This window comes from Mandrillus leucophaeus, unplaced genomic scaffold (assembly GCF_000951045.1).
Source record: "Mandrillus leucophaeus isolate KB7577 unplaced genomic scaffold, Mleu.le_1.0 Scaffold643, whole genome shotgun sequence".
Classification (NCBI taxonomy): domain Eukaryota; kingdom Metazoa; phylum Chordata; class Mammalia; order Primates; family Cercopithecidae; genus Mandrillus; species Mandrillus leucophaeus.
This window is the reverse complement of record NW_012106953.1, coordinates 1,540,627-1,553,695: the sequence shown is the minus strand read 5'-3', so window position 1 is coordinate 1,553,695 and position 13,069 is coordinate 1,540,627. Positions and strand designations below refer to the sequence as shown.

Genomic DNA, 13,069 nt, shown 5'->3' with positions numbered 1-13,069 from the left:
ACTTGCTTATGCCTATGTTCTACCTGCTGTTTCTTGTCTGAGACGTTTTAAACCATTTGTGTGTACTTGTGAGTATTAGTTTAAACTACTTAACTTGACATACATGTGAAGTGCAGTACACTGCAGGATGCTGAAAATGGATAGATGAAGGAGGATTCTCCACTGTCAACTTCTCTTTGCATGTAGACCTCCATCATTTCCTCAGGACAACATGAATATCATAAATAGTGAATGACTGGCTTATATTTGGACAGAATGAGGGCCATAGTGCATAATGTTAATCTCTATATAAAATATTTTAAGGTTTTCTAATTTTTCTTAAACTTTTAATTTTAGAACAGTTTTAGAGTCATAGAAAAATTGCAGAGATAATACAGAGTTCCCATCTACTTTGCATCCAGTTCCACCCGTTATAACATATTAGTAAGCTACATTTGTTCCACATAATGAACCAATATTGATACGTTATTATTAAAGTCCACACTTTATTCAAATATCCTTAGTTTTTACCTAATGTTCTTTTTGTTCTAGGATCCTACCCATGCAGGATGCCACATTACATTTAGTAGTTATGTCTTCTTAGGTTTCTCTTGGCTGGGACAGTTTCTTAGACTTTTCTTGTTTTTGATGACTGTATCAGACTGTATCTTGTTTTTGATGACTTGATGGTATTTTATAGACCATATGACATTTTACTCATTATTCAACTGGGGTTATGTGTCTTGGGGAGGAAGGTCACAGAGGTAAAGTGCCATTTCATCACATTTTATTAAGGGTGTGTACTATCAACATGACATCACTGCTGATGTTAACCTTGATCACTTGGTTGAGGCAGTGTTAGGTTTTTTCACTGTAATTATTCCCTGAGCCCCTCCCCTACCCACATACTGTACTTTTCGGAAAGAAGTTGTTATGCACAGCCCACACTTAAGGAGTAGGGGGTTATACTCTACCTCCTAGAGGGTGGAACATCTAACAGCATTTTTTTGAATTCTGCATGGGAGATTTGTTTCTACCATTTATTGATTTGTTTAATCTTTTATTTATCTTATGGATTCATGGATATTTATTTTATACTTTTTGTTACAATCCAGAACAACTTTATTGATTCCAGCTTCAAATCGAGAGTTCTTTCAGTCAGATCTTTTGTTCCTTTGCCATACTCTCATCATTGTGTTTTTGAACCCTTGCTTATTTTCTGGCCTGACAAGATGCTCCAGACTCATAATATATATTTCCTCTCTCAGTTCTAGAATCATCATCCAGTTTTCATAGGAGCCCTGGTTCCTTTTTTTGGAAAACAGTATCTAGCCACTAGGTGTGTTTAGTTGTGATTTTTTTTACAAAAGAAAAAGTAACAAAGCCTTTTTCTTCTGAGGCAAAAGGTCATTTTGCACATGTACGATTTTGAGATAATACAATGGGTAGGGTGATTATAAATGCACATTTGTCTGGAATAGACCTCTTTATGCCTGTTGTCACTTCAGGTTTAACGTTGGACATAAGTGTCCTGAATTACATGACTACCTTAGCACTAGGTTACAAAGGGAGTCTGTCAAATTTATACATCAGCTGTGTTTGCAGAGTTCAAATGTATCCCCGTTAGTGCCTTATAATTTAGGACCTTTCACAATTTAGGAAGACCCTCACATTATTTTTATTTGCTGAATAAGCAGATAGCTGTTAGATTAAGGAGAATATGGTTTTAGGCAACAAAGGTTAACTGTTCTTTCCCTAGGAGAGTGCCTAAAGGGGCAGAGAAAAAAGGAAAAGTACTATGTTGTTAAGCTACATGTTACCCATTTTTCTCATTTTTAAAGGTATCTTTAGTTGTTAAATGTATCTTTACTTGAATTATAGTCTTCACTTGCTGGAGGGAGATGAATGAGTAACATTAAATTAAATGTTAGTATCGTTTAAAAAATCCAGCCTGATTTCAAATGTATATGTGGATTTCTCTTGCGGGGAAGGTTGGGGTGGGAGAAGGGATGTGCTTCTGATAATTAAAAAAATGTCTAGCCTGCTACTGTGGTAGATATTCATACATAACTCATCTCTTTTAACTTTCTCAACAATCCTGTGATCCAGTTGTTATTATTCCCATTTGACAAATGAAGAACCTGACAGTCAGAAAGGGTGAATGAAATCATGTGCTTAGCGGCACAGTTGGCTGTTGCCCTTATTTTGTCTCACGTCATTCATACTCTTGTACGATACATTACTGGGGGAGACTCCTCCCACAGTTTTGCTGCTAAGCTTTTTTAAATGCTAAGTGAAATTTTCTTGATTAAAAAGGAATATCTTTTATACATTTTGGGGGATGAAAATAGTGGTTTCAATATTACTTTCTTAATAAATATTTGAGAAATGCTTTTCTAAGTAACCAGAAAAGGAGAGTTTTATAATAAAATTTGATTTCCTTTTTCAATTTTTTAAATTGACGATGATTGCTTTTCATGTGTATACCTTTAGCAACCATAAAATGGTAGTGTTTTAATTATAGGCAAAACTAACTGCAGACAGTGATGTGTTGCATTTTGACTGACTATGGTTTGGCTCTTTATATGTATGATCAAGGGTTTGGTGTAGCATTATTGAAAATTATCATTCACAGATGATTTGAAGTTGGTTAACCTCTAGGCTTCCAGTTCTTCACACAGCCTCATTGCTTATTTGTGTCCTGAGCCTTCACATTTTATAAGCTCCTTTAGTGACAGCTTTTAAATAGAAAGTGTAGAGAACATAATACATTGAAAAGCTAATCCAGTTTCATTAAAAAGATTAAATTGTGTAGGTTTTTTGCTATAGGTACTGTATGATGGCACTTTCCTGAAAGGATAGTGCCTTAGTAGATTAACAGCTAAATATGAAAGCTTTTTCTATTAAGAATTTTGTATTCAAACAAGATTTGTTGCCTCTGCATTAGTAAAGCAGAATGGAAAATGGGCTGGGGATGGAACTAGTGTAGATATATGTTGAACTTTGATTTTTCAAGTGGAATTCTATTTGTATTACTTTTTTGCCTTGTTATCCTTGTTTTTATGGAAAAAGTCTTATAGAGATGTAATCCGGTAGATGTATTTCCGAAAAATTGGGCACAAACCCAGGCTTTGTATATGGAATTATGCTTTTCTGATGACATAATTGTAGTGTTTTCTCTTTGCTTCAGTTGTTCTCCCTCTGGAAGTAAAACTTATTTAATTTCAGTTTTAAAACTTAAAAATGTAGTATTCTTTTATGTAGAATTTTAAGTAATGCATTTTAAAGAAATAACTCATTTGCAATTTTTAAAATTAGGCTTGTTTTTACTAGAACGTATTTCTGAAGCTGGCCACTTAGTAGAATTAAGAACCCAGGGAACTTATGTCTGGTTGTTTATTTGCTCACTGGAGAATAAATCCCATAAAATATAGGATTTTAAAATTCAAATGCATAGCTTCACTTATTTGTAAGTTATAATTTTTACAGCGCTGGGTTTTAATTAAAGTATGTGCCTCAAATGGTGGTTATTGAAAGATAAAAGTCAAGCTATGTAATAGTTCCTTTCCTTTGTGAAGCCTGTGGTTTTATACCAATGTTTGTCAACAATTCAGAATTAAATATTAAATAGAATTATGTCTTTTATGTCTTTGTTTTAGATATCTTAGGTACATGTATATGATAAAGGATATATTTTGTTCGTAACCATCTGTCTTGTCTTGAAGTATGTAATAGCTTAAATCAGGCAAATGTGTCTATATCTTCAAAATTTATGTTATGCATATATCCTTTACAAACTAAAGGCCAGAAATAATTGGATTTTTTTTTTTTTCCCAAGAGGGAGTCTCACTCTGTCCCCTAGGCTGGAGTACACTGGTGCTGTCTCAGCTCACTTGCAACCTCTGCCTCCCAGGTTCAAGTGATTCTCCTGCCCTAGCCTCCCCAGTAGTTGGGATTACAGGTGCTTGCCACCATGCCTGGCTAATTTTTTGTATTTTTAGTAGAGATGGGGTTTCACCGTGTTAGCCAGGATGTCGATCTTCTGATCTCGTGATCCACCCACCTCGGCCTCCCAAAGTGCTGGGATTACAGGCGTGAGCCACTGCACCCGGCCAATTGAATTATTTTTCAGTTAGACTATGTCCGTGAATGTGATATTAACATGTACTGAAAATATGCAGATCTATTTAGAATGAGTTAAGGTGTCTCATAGAGCATATGTTAGATAGTAAATAGTGTCTATCACATAATGATTATTTTAATAGAGAAGAAATGATTGTTAGCATTTATTTATGATTAACATCACGACCTCCCTTACCAACAATATCAACTCTTAAGAACCTAGGAATTGAAAAAATCAACCTTAGCCAGATAAAGGATATCCATCAGAACTCTACAATAAGCCTCATACTTAATAATGAAATACTAGAAATATGTTCATTAAGCTTAGAAACAAGATGATTACTATCGCCACTTTTATTCAGCATTATGCTGGAAATCCTAGCCAGTAAAATAAGAAAAGAAAAATAATAAATGATACAAGAAATGAAAGGAATAAACAAAACTTTCATTATTTGTAGAGGATTGTCTGTATGGGAAATCTGAGAAAATCTATATACAAACTACCAGAACTAATTATATAGCTTACCACTGTTGCCGGATATAAAATAACATAAAAAGATCATGCTTCTGTACATTAGCAAAAATGTTTAGAAAATGTGATTTAAAGAAGATCCCAGTTACAACAGCAACAAAAATACTTAGGAATAAGTTAAAATGAGATATGGAAGAACTAGATGAAGAAAGTTATAAAACTTTATTAAGGAAGCTAAAAGAATATTCAAATAATAGGATGAGTAAATTCAGTAGTCTGGAGATGCAAAATATTTTCAAATATATCTGTTAATTGAATATAATTTCAAAAAAATTCAAAAGTTTGTTTTGCAGAACTTGGCAAAGTTTTAGCTGACTCTAAAATTTATGCCAGGGTAAAAGGTCACGATTAACCCAGAGGAAAAATAAAGTGGGGAGATTCACCCAATCAGGCATAAAGCTAAAGTAAATCAGAATAGGAATAAAGCAGTCAAGTTTAGGAACAGACTGATGTCTGTAGGAACTCTGTATATGACAGATGTAGTATAACAAATCAGTGGGAGAAAGAATGAACTATTTGGTAATCAATGCTAGGTTGGCCATGTTTAAAAACAGAAGAGGTTGAATTTCTAACTCATGCACACCAACTGGATTCATTAGATTGAAAACCTAAAACTGAAAATAAAAACTTTAAAATTTTAGAAGAAAATATATGACAATATCGTTATGATTTATGATATCAGGAAGAATATTTAAAGTAAGACTCTAAAGTATTAACTTTTAAAGAAAAGCTTGTTATTTTTATTGTGCTAAAATTTACTGACTTTAGTGACAAATTCCGTATGTGAAGATTATGAAAAGACAAATCACATTTTGGGATAGTAGACTTGCAAACAGTATGTGTAACTGATAAAAGATTAGTACCCAAATATGCAAAGAGCATCTACAAATTAATAAGAGAAAATGCAATCCAACAGAAAGTTGAGAAAGTCTATGAACAAGAAATTCAAGGAAAAATATATACATAATGTTTAACCAATATATTTTAAAATGTTAAACCTCACTATAATCAGGGAATCAGGGATATGTCATTTTTAAAGCAACTGAAAAAACCTGTTTCACATTCATCATATCAAAACAATTAACAAGTCTGATAATGCCAAGGATTGTTTGAAAAGTGGGGCAGTGGGAATTTTCATACAGTGCTGAAACAGCCACAGTAGAGAGAAATATAGCAATATCTACAAATGCTCATTCTTCTTAGCAGCTCCAGTTTTACTAATGTAAAGAGTCCCACATTTATTCCAGGAGACTGGAATAAAGATCTTACTTATACATTATTTGTGTGCATGATAAATGTACATTATTTGATAATAAATTGTGGTATATTCTATGATAGAAGGTATCTAGCTAAGTAAATTTTAATACACAAAACATACTGTATATTGATTATAGACATATATGCAGTTGAGAAAATACAAGCTCCTCCTAAAACACACGAGTAATGGGTATCGAGTATCTTACAGTTTCCCTCTTGCTTCACCACATCACCAAAGGCCTGTTTACCTCAGTTCTTTTTACCTAGTACCTTGTACATGTCTGACTTACAAAAAAATTACAAGGTACACTAAAAGGCAAAATTTATATATAAGAATTATAGCTTTCTATTATAAATATAGTAATATAAGAGAAAGAAAAATTCTATAATAACAATTAAAAATGTAAAATATCTAGGAATAAACAAATATGCAGAAACTATGTGAAGAAACTTTAAAACTGCTGAGTGGTAAAGATGAATACTTAAATAGAAAGACATACCTTGATTCGAACAGAAAAGCTCAGTATTTTTAAGATTTTAATTTTTGCTTATTCTATAAATAATATAGTTAAAATTTGACAAGATAATCCTCAAGTTTGTAATGACAAGTCTAGAAACAATATAAATGCCTTTCAGTGGGGAGGATGATTTTAAGATTATTTATATGTTTACTATTCAGTATGTGCAGTCTGAAATGAATGGTGGATCTCCATTTGTTTTTTAAGATAGATTAAAAATCCAAGGACAGAAGAACATTGTGAATAATAATCTCCCATTTGTTGGCGATAGTAGGTGGAGTGATAGAAGAGGCTGTGGGTACATAAAGAGGTGATACTAAGTTAAGCACAGGTAGAATGGAAAGAATGAAGACATGTTTGGAGGCTATGTGAATAATTCCAAGTAAAAGTTGCTAAAGGACATGTACTAGGATAATGACATAATGCTTGGTAAAAAACAAATCTGAAAAAATTATAAGTGAGTGTAATGTACACAAAGCTACCTGAACATTGCAGATTATGGGGAGAGAGGAGTCAAAGATAATGATTCCAGGTTTCAGATCTCGTGACAATATGTGGTTCCTTTCTCATCTGCCCTCCCCTCCTCTGTGTACTTTGCTGTTCCTTCTTTTATAAGTGGGGTAATGCTAAAGTTTTCTTCATCCGTTGTTTTCCCCACTCTCTTTCTTCCACATTCTCTTTCTTCTTTGTGGTTTCAGCTGTCATCTCTTTTTGGATGACTTCCACATTTTTACCTCTTGTTCTGATCTCTTTCTCAGCCTGTGGTCCTTCATATCCCTTGCTTGCTTGGGATGTTATGTTATGATCATGGTCTTAGTGTAATCAGACATCTGTTCAATTCCGGCCACTGTTGGGAGATATATGTCATCTTGGAAAAGTTCCTTAACTTCTATAAGGGTCAATTACCCTATTTATAAATGAGCATTATTAATACTACTTACCTTTCAAGAGTGTTAATGGCACTGAATGAATAATGATCTTCTAAAAACAGTACATAAACTGGGCTCATTCTCCTTGGTATGAAGTGAAATGAAAGAAATTTAGATAATATATCTATCTACCTATCTTCTGTTTTTCTTGTTTTGGGCAGATAATCTATTATAAGCCATCATTTATTGGAAAGGACTGTCTGAAGTATAGCTCAGAAGGACATCAGAAGGTGTGGGGCTAGTCCTTATGGATGGAAAAGTCGGGCTACATTAGTGGTGTGGGAAATGAAAGGAAGAGACATGGCAAAATGTAGAAATAGATTAAATACGAGAGTCAAGGAAGCATTAAATTATGACTTAGCTGATGTATAGAATAATGTGTTACCCTTTAGAGATACAGGAAGTTTTTACAGAAAAGTTAAGGAATTGACATTTATTCCGTTGAATGTACCTTGTGTGGTGCATTTGTTACAACTGATGAAACGATACTGATACATTTTTATATTAATACTAAAATACATAGTTTGCATTAGGGTTCATACTTTGTGGTGTGTATTCTATGGGTTTTGACAAAAGTATGATGGCATATATTCATTGTTACTGTATCATGTAGAATAGTTTCAGTGCCCTAAAAATCCCATTTGCATCACCTCTTTCATTTTCCCCTCTCCCTGAACATCAGGCAATCACTAATCTTTTTCTTTGTCCACGTTTTTGCCTTTTCCAGAATGTCATGTAGTTGGAATCATCTAGTGTGCAGTCTTTTCAGAGTGGCTTCTTTCACTTAGTAATATCCTTTTAAGATTCCTCAAGTCTTTCCATGGCTTGATAGCTAATTTCTTTTTATTACTGAATGATACTCCTATGCATAATGTACCACATTTTGTTTATCCATTCACCTACTGAAGGTCAGATTGCTTCTAAGTTTTCACAGTTATGAAAACTTTTATTTTAAGATTAAAATCTGAAAGTTTTTATTGATATTAGGCATTCGTTTCTTAGGGCTGCTATAATAACAGAGTACCACAAACTAGGTGGCTTAAAACAACAGAAATTTATTCTTTCATAGTTCTGGAGCCTAGGTATCAGAAATCAAGATGTTAGCAGGGTTGGCTCCTGCCAACCAAGAGAGCTTTGAGGGAGATTCTATTCTATACCTTTCTCATAGCTGCTCATGAGGGTTAGCCATCTTTGATGTTCCTTGGATTGTAAATGCATCAGTCCAGTCTCTGCTTCCCTCTTCACAGGGCATTCTCCCTGTTTCTTCACATTGCTGTCTTCTTGTGAGGATACCAGTCATATTGAATTAGGGGCCCACCCTACACCAGTTTGACCTCATCTTAACTAATTATATCTGCAACAACCCTGTTTCCAAATTAGGTCACATTCTAAGGCACTGGTGGTTAGACTTCAACAACATTATTGGAGGGCACAGTTCAACCCGTAGCATGAAGTGATGCTTTCTAGGCCATTCTTCTTTAGATAGTCATCGTTTTTGTTGTTGAATTATGGATGGTGATGTAACGTTTTCCAGCTTTGACTAGTTGTGGTTTCAGCTGAAAAACCAAAGTGTCCTTGACTGTGTTATTAAAAAAAAAAAAGGAGGGGGGGCTTCCCTATGCTTGATCTTGGCTATACTTTCAAATGTGTAACCAGTAAGATCTATCCCAGATGCCAGTCTGTGGCTTTACCTTGTTAGAATTTTTGTTTGCATGGTTCATTTGCCCACTTTTGTGGTTTGTCAGTCAAGTTGTAGAAAACATAGAATAAAGTATAATTGATATAAACAGTTTTCTTTAGAAGGATTATCCAACAAAAAATAAGTTACTAAGAAAATCCTTTTCCTCTCTTCTGGGTTTTAGTACAGTATGTAAAAAAGACTGTGGAGGATAGTTTATAACTGTATAGACTCATTTTTCCCTTTCAGGTGGTGATTTTTAGTGTTTTGCAGATTTCAGACAAATTCTTTCCTGTTTTTCTACCATCTAACCATTCCGTGTGAAAATTGACTCTTAAACTTGCCAACTTCTAGATCCAGTTTATAGTAATTTCCTAATTGTGTGTGGAGTGTATTTTTGTGTTTGTGTGCCTCTGTGTGTGAGAAAGAGAGGGAGAGAAGAGAAAGGGAGGGAGTGAAAAAAGAAGTTAAAGTTACATGGAAAATTACTGGACAATTTGAAAATAATTTGATAAAGTGGGCATGGAAGAAAATCAAGGCTGGGAAGGGAGGGATACCAAACTGATTATGTAGTAGGAATAAAAAAAGAATTATAAATTTTAGTCTTGTGTCTTTTGTTTTCAAGTAAGAGTTTTAATAAGATTATCAGACTTTTCTTATTGATAATAAAATGATTGAATATTGTATTAAATGCTATCAAATAGCACATTTTATGGAATCTTACCTATTGATGTGGTCAGAGCTCCAGACACAGGCAGGGTTCTGATGCATCTGATAGAAAGCAGGTTGGCTAGCCAGTTAGTAACATTATTTTGACCCAATAAGAGAAAGTGCTTAAAGTATTCTAGAGGATTTCTCCAGGAGTGAATTTTCTTCCCTCATATCTGAGGGTTATGTAACTTATTCTCCACTAAAAATATTTACATGTGAAGGCAGAAAAACCTAATGTATTCTCCACTAAAGATATTTACATGTGAAGGCAGAAAAACCTAATGGACCAGACTGGCTTTGCTCTCTTGGTTCCTAACCCCCATTTTAACAAGATATGTTCCTGGTGTTTTTGAGTTGCCTCTCTTGTTTTGACCTCACTTCATTTATTCATTGAATCTGCTTTCTCTCTTCTTCCATTGCTGACATATCTGAGTTGCAGTTCCTGTCAAGTAAAAATCATCAAGTATTATTCATATAATTATTTCTATTTTTTTATAAGCCTAGGGTCAGATTTGATCAGTTTTCCAATGTATCATATTTCTCTTTATTTCTGTTACCATAGACTAATCCAGGATTCTGTTTCCTTTCGTAGATTATCATCATTTCATCTTCATCCTTTTCGGTTCCGTGCCTTCCTTGACCATGCCATCTGCCCCTATCAAAGGCCTACAGTGAATTTTTTTTTTTTTTTTTACATGACTGGTCAAGTTTAAAGTCCTTGACTTCTCCCCAGTATTTTATTATAAAAATTTCTGAACACAAAATAAAGTTTACAAAGGACCCGGCTGTATCCACCATCAGAATTCTGCTATTAACATTTTACCCTATTTCCTTGTTTTTATCTGACATCCATCATCTGTGTATCCCTCCATCCATCTATTCATCTAACTTACTTTTTGATGCATTTCAAAGTAAATTGCAGACATCAGTACTTTTCCAACTAAATATGTCAGCATGCAAATAAATATATGTGGTTTTTCTTTTGATATAAAATTTATACCTATTGAAATACAGAAATCTTAAGTGTACATTCTGTGAGTTTAGAAAAATGCATACACCTGTACAACCCAAATCCCTGTCAAGGTGTAGAACTTGTCACCCCAGATTCATCATGCCCCTTTTCAGTCCACACTCTCATTCTCATCCCCATAGCAACAACTGTTTTGAATTTTTTCATACTGTAGTCTGTTGCAGAATTTCATGTAAATGGACCCATATGATATGGACTGTCTTGCTGAAGGCATCTTTGAAACCCTTTACTAGGATACCCTAAACTTTTACTCCATTTTTATTTCTCAAGCCATCTCCTTTATTCTCTCAGGTAGACATTATTCTGTTAATTTTCCTAAGTTGTGTCAGACTCTTTGGAATATTGCAGCTATCTTCGGTCCTCATAAGAAATGAAAGGGAAAAGATTTGCTGCTTTCCTTAGAACCGTTAGATGCTTACTGTTCTGTAGCTAAATCTAGAATGTAGTAGTTAGGAGTCAGGGAGAGATTGACTTATGGTTCCCTATATGACATGCTTTCTCAAATATTAATCCCTTTGATGAGTATTAGAGAAAGTGTGTCATATAGGGAATCTCTAGAGCAGAGAAAAAAGCATCATGTGAATAGGCCATTTTGGTAAAAGACAGTGAAAACTTCTGTTGATGCTTCTATTATGTGAATAATAAGTACAGATTTTCCTCGACCTGTGATGGAGTGACATCCAGATAAACCCGTTGTAAGTTGAAAATACCATAACTTGAACCATTGTAAGCCAAGGACTGTCTCTATTTTTTGTTGTTGTTGTTTTTTTCATTTTCACGGTGTTTTGCAAATCTCTTTATGGTGCAGTTATCTTGATTTCATAGTTGCTAACTTTTAAGGTGGGTATTAATATCATGTTAATAATAAGAATGGTGAAACTAAGACTAAGAGGTCAGTATGGTGGTAGTGAATGTGGAGTTTTTTTAGGAGTTCTTAGGATATGAAACGTAAGGTTTTGCAGTACACCACAAATCCCTTGTATATTTTAATTCTGATTTTCCCTTTTTAGCTGAATTATAGTCTAAGGTATTTTTTTCTTTTTTTTTTCTCTAAAAGGTATTTCTGGGTTGTATTTTCTGAGACCTGGCTATCTGAGAATGACATCCTGCTGCCATTAAACACTTTATGGGAGCATATTCCTTCACAGCTTTGATGACATTTTGTTATTGTCTTGTAGAATATGGTATTATAGATAACCTTGAAGCTAACTTGATTTTGCTTTCTTCAAAGGTAATTTTTTTCTGCCTATATTCTTATAGTTTATATTTTAATTCTTTTAGTTCAAAAAAATTTGCCAGGGTGCAACTAGATGTGTCTCTGTTCATTGATTTTGGGTGGAACATGGTAAATTCTTCTGATCAACATCAATTATGTATTGGACTTTTTGCTCCTATTGATTTTTTTTTCCATTTAGAAAATGCGATTATTTTCTTGATTATTTTCCATGATGATGTTATCTTTTTTTCCTTCAAATTCTTACAGCACTTTTCAAGTTTGCCCTCAACATTAACTCTGTTTTCTGAATAACCGATGCAATTTGTTACTAACTCCATACAGATTTTATTTCTGCTATTACATTTTTAAATGTCCTTGCAGTCATTTTCACTCATTTCTCTTGTTTCCTTGTGTCTCTCTCCTCATGGCTTTCTGTTTCTACTCTATTTCTTTTTTTCTTTTTTCTTTTTTGTTTTTTTAGGGCAGGGTCTCACTCCCATTGCCCAGGCTGGAGTGCAGTGGAGTGCATCATGGCTCACTGAAGCCTTGACTTTTGGGGCTCAGGGTAATCCTCTCACCACAGCCTCCCGAGTAGCTGAGACTATAGACCCGTGATGCCATGCCTGCCCAGCTAATTTTTTTGCATTTTTAGTAGAGACAGGGTTTTGCCATGTTGTCCAGGCTGGTCTTGAATTCCTGGTTTCAAGCAGTCCACCCATCTTGGCCTCCTCGAGTGCTGGGAGCATAGGCACGAGCCACTGTGCCTGGCCTTCTCTTTCTGTTTATTAGAAAATACAACTTATTTCCTTTTGAGTGGCAAAGTACCTTATACTTGTTTTTACAAATGCCTATAGAAAATTGTTTTCAGAAGACTGCTTTTTTTTCTTTTTTAAAGTTTCGGGTTGATACTCTCTTTTCTTTGTCTTTTTTTTTTTTTTTTTTTTCTAGGCCTTTTTTTCCCCTAGTCTCTTTTCTCTTGCTTGATTAAGTATAGATTTGTCTAGAATCAGTGTTTGTCAACAAACACAGGATCTAGATTGCCCCATCCCTGTTCTGTTCACTTGAGTGCTAGTTGGAGTTCCTTTTCGTATCTCCAG

At 34.3% G+C, this 13,069-nt stretch overlaps 1 protein-coding gene across 4 annotated transcripts in view; it reads left to right on the top strand.

Moving 5' to 3' along the window:
• Window positions 1-13,069, top strand: part of MTMR2 (myotubularin related protein 2) — an 85,700-nt gene that overhangs the window by 39,196 nt on the left and 33,435 nt on the right. For 2 of the 4 annotated variants that reach the window (XM_012000946.1, XM_012000947.1), the window contains one exon: window positions 3,818-3,940. The exons of the other annotated variants lie outside the window; for them this stretch is intronic. The gene's annotated coding sequence lies outside the window, so the exon portion shown is untranslated. The remainder of the gene's footprint in view (window positions 1-3,817; window positions 3,941-13,069) is intronic. 4 annotated transcript variants of the gene reach the window in all.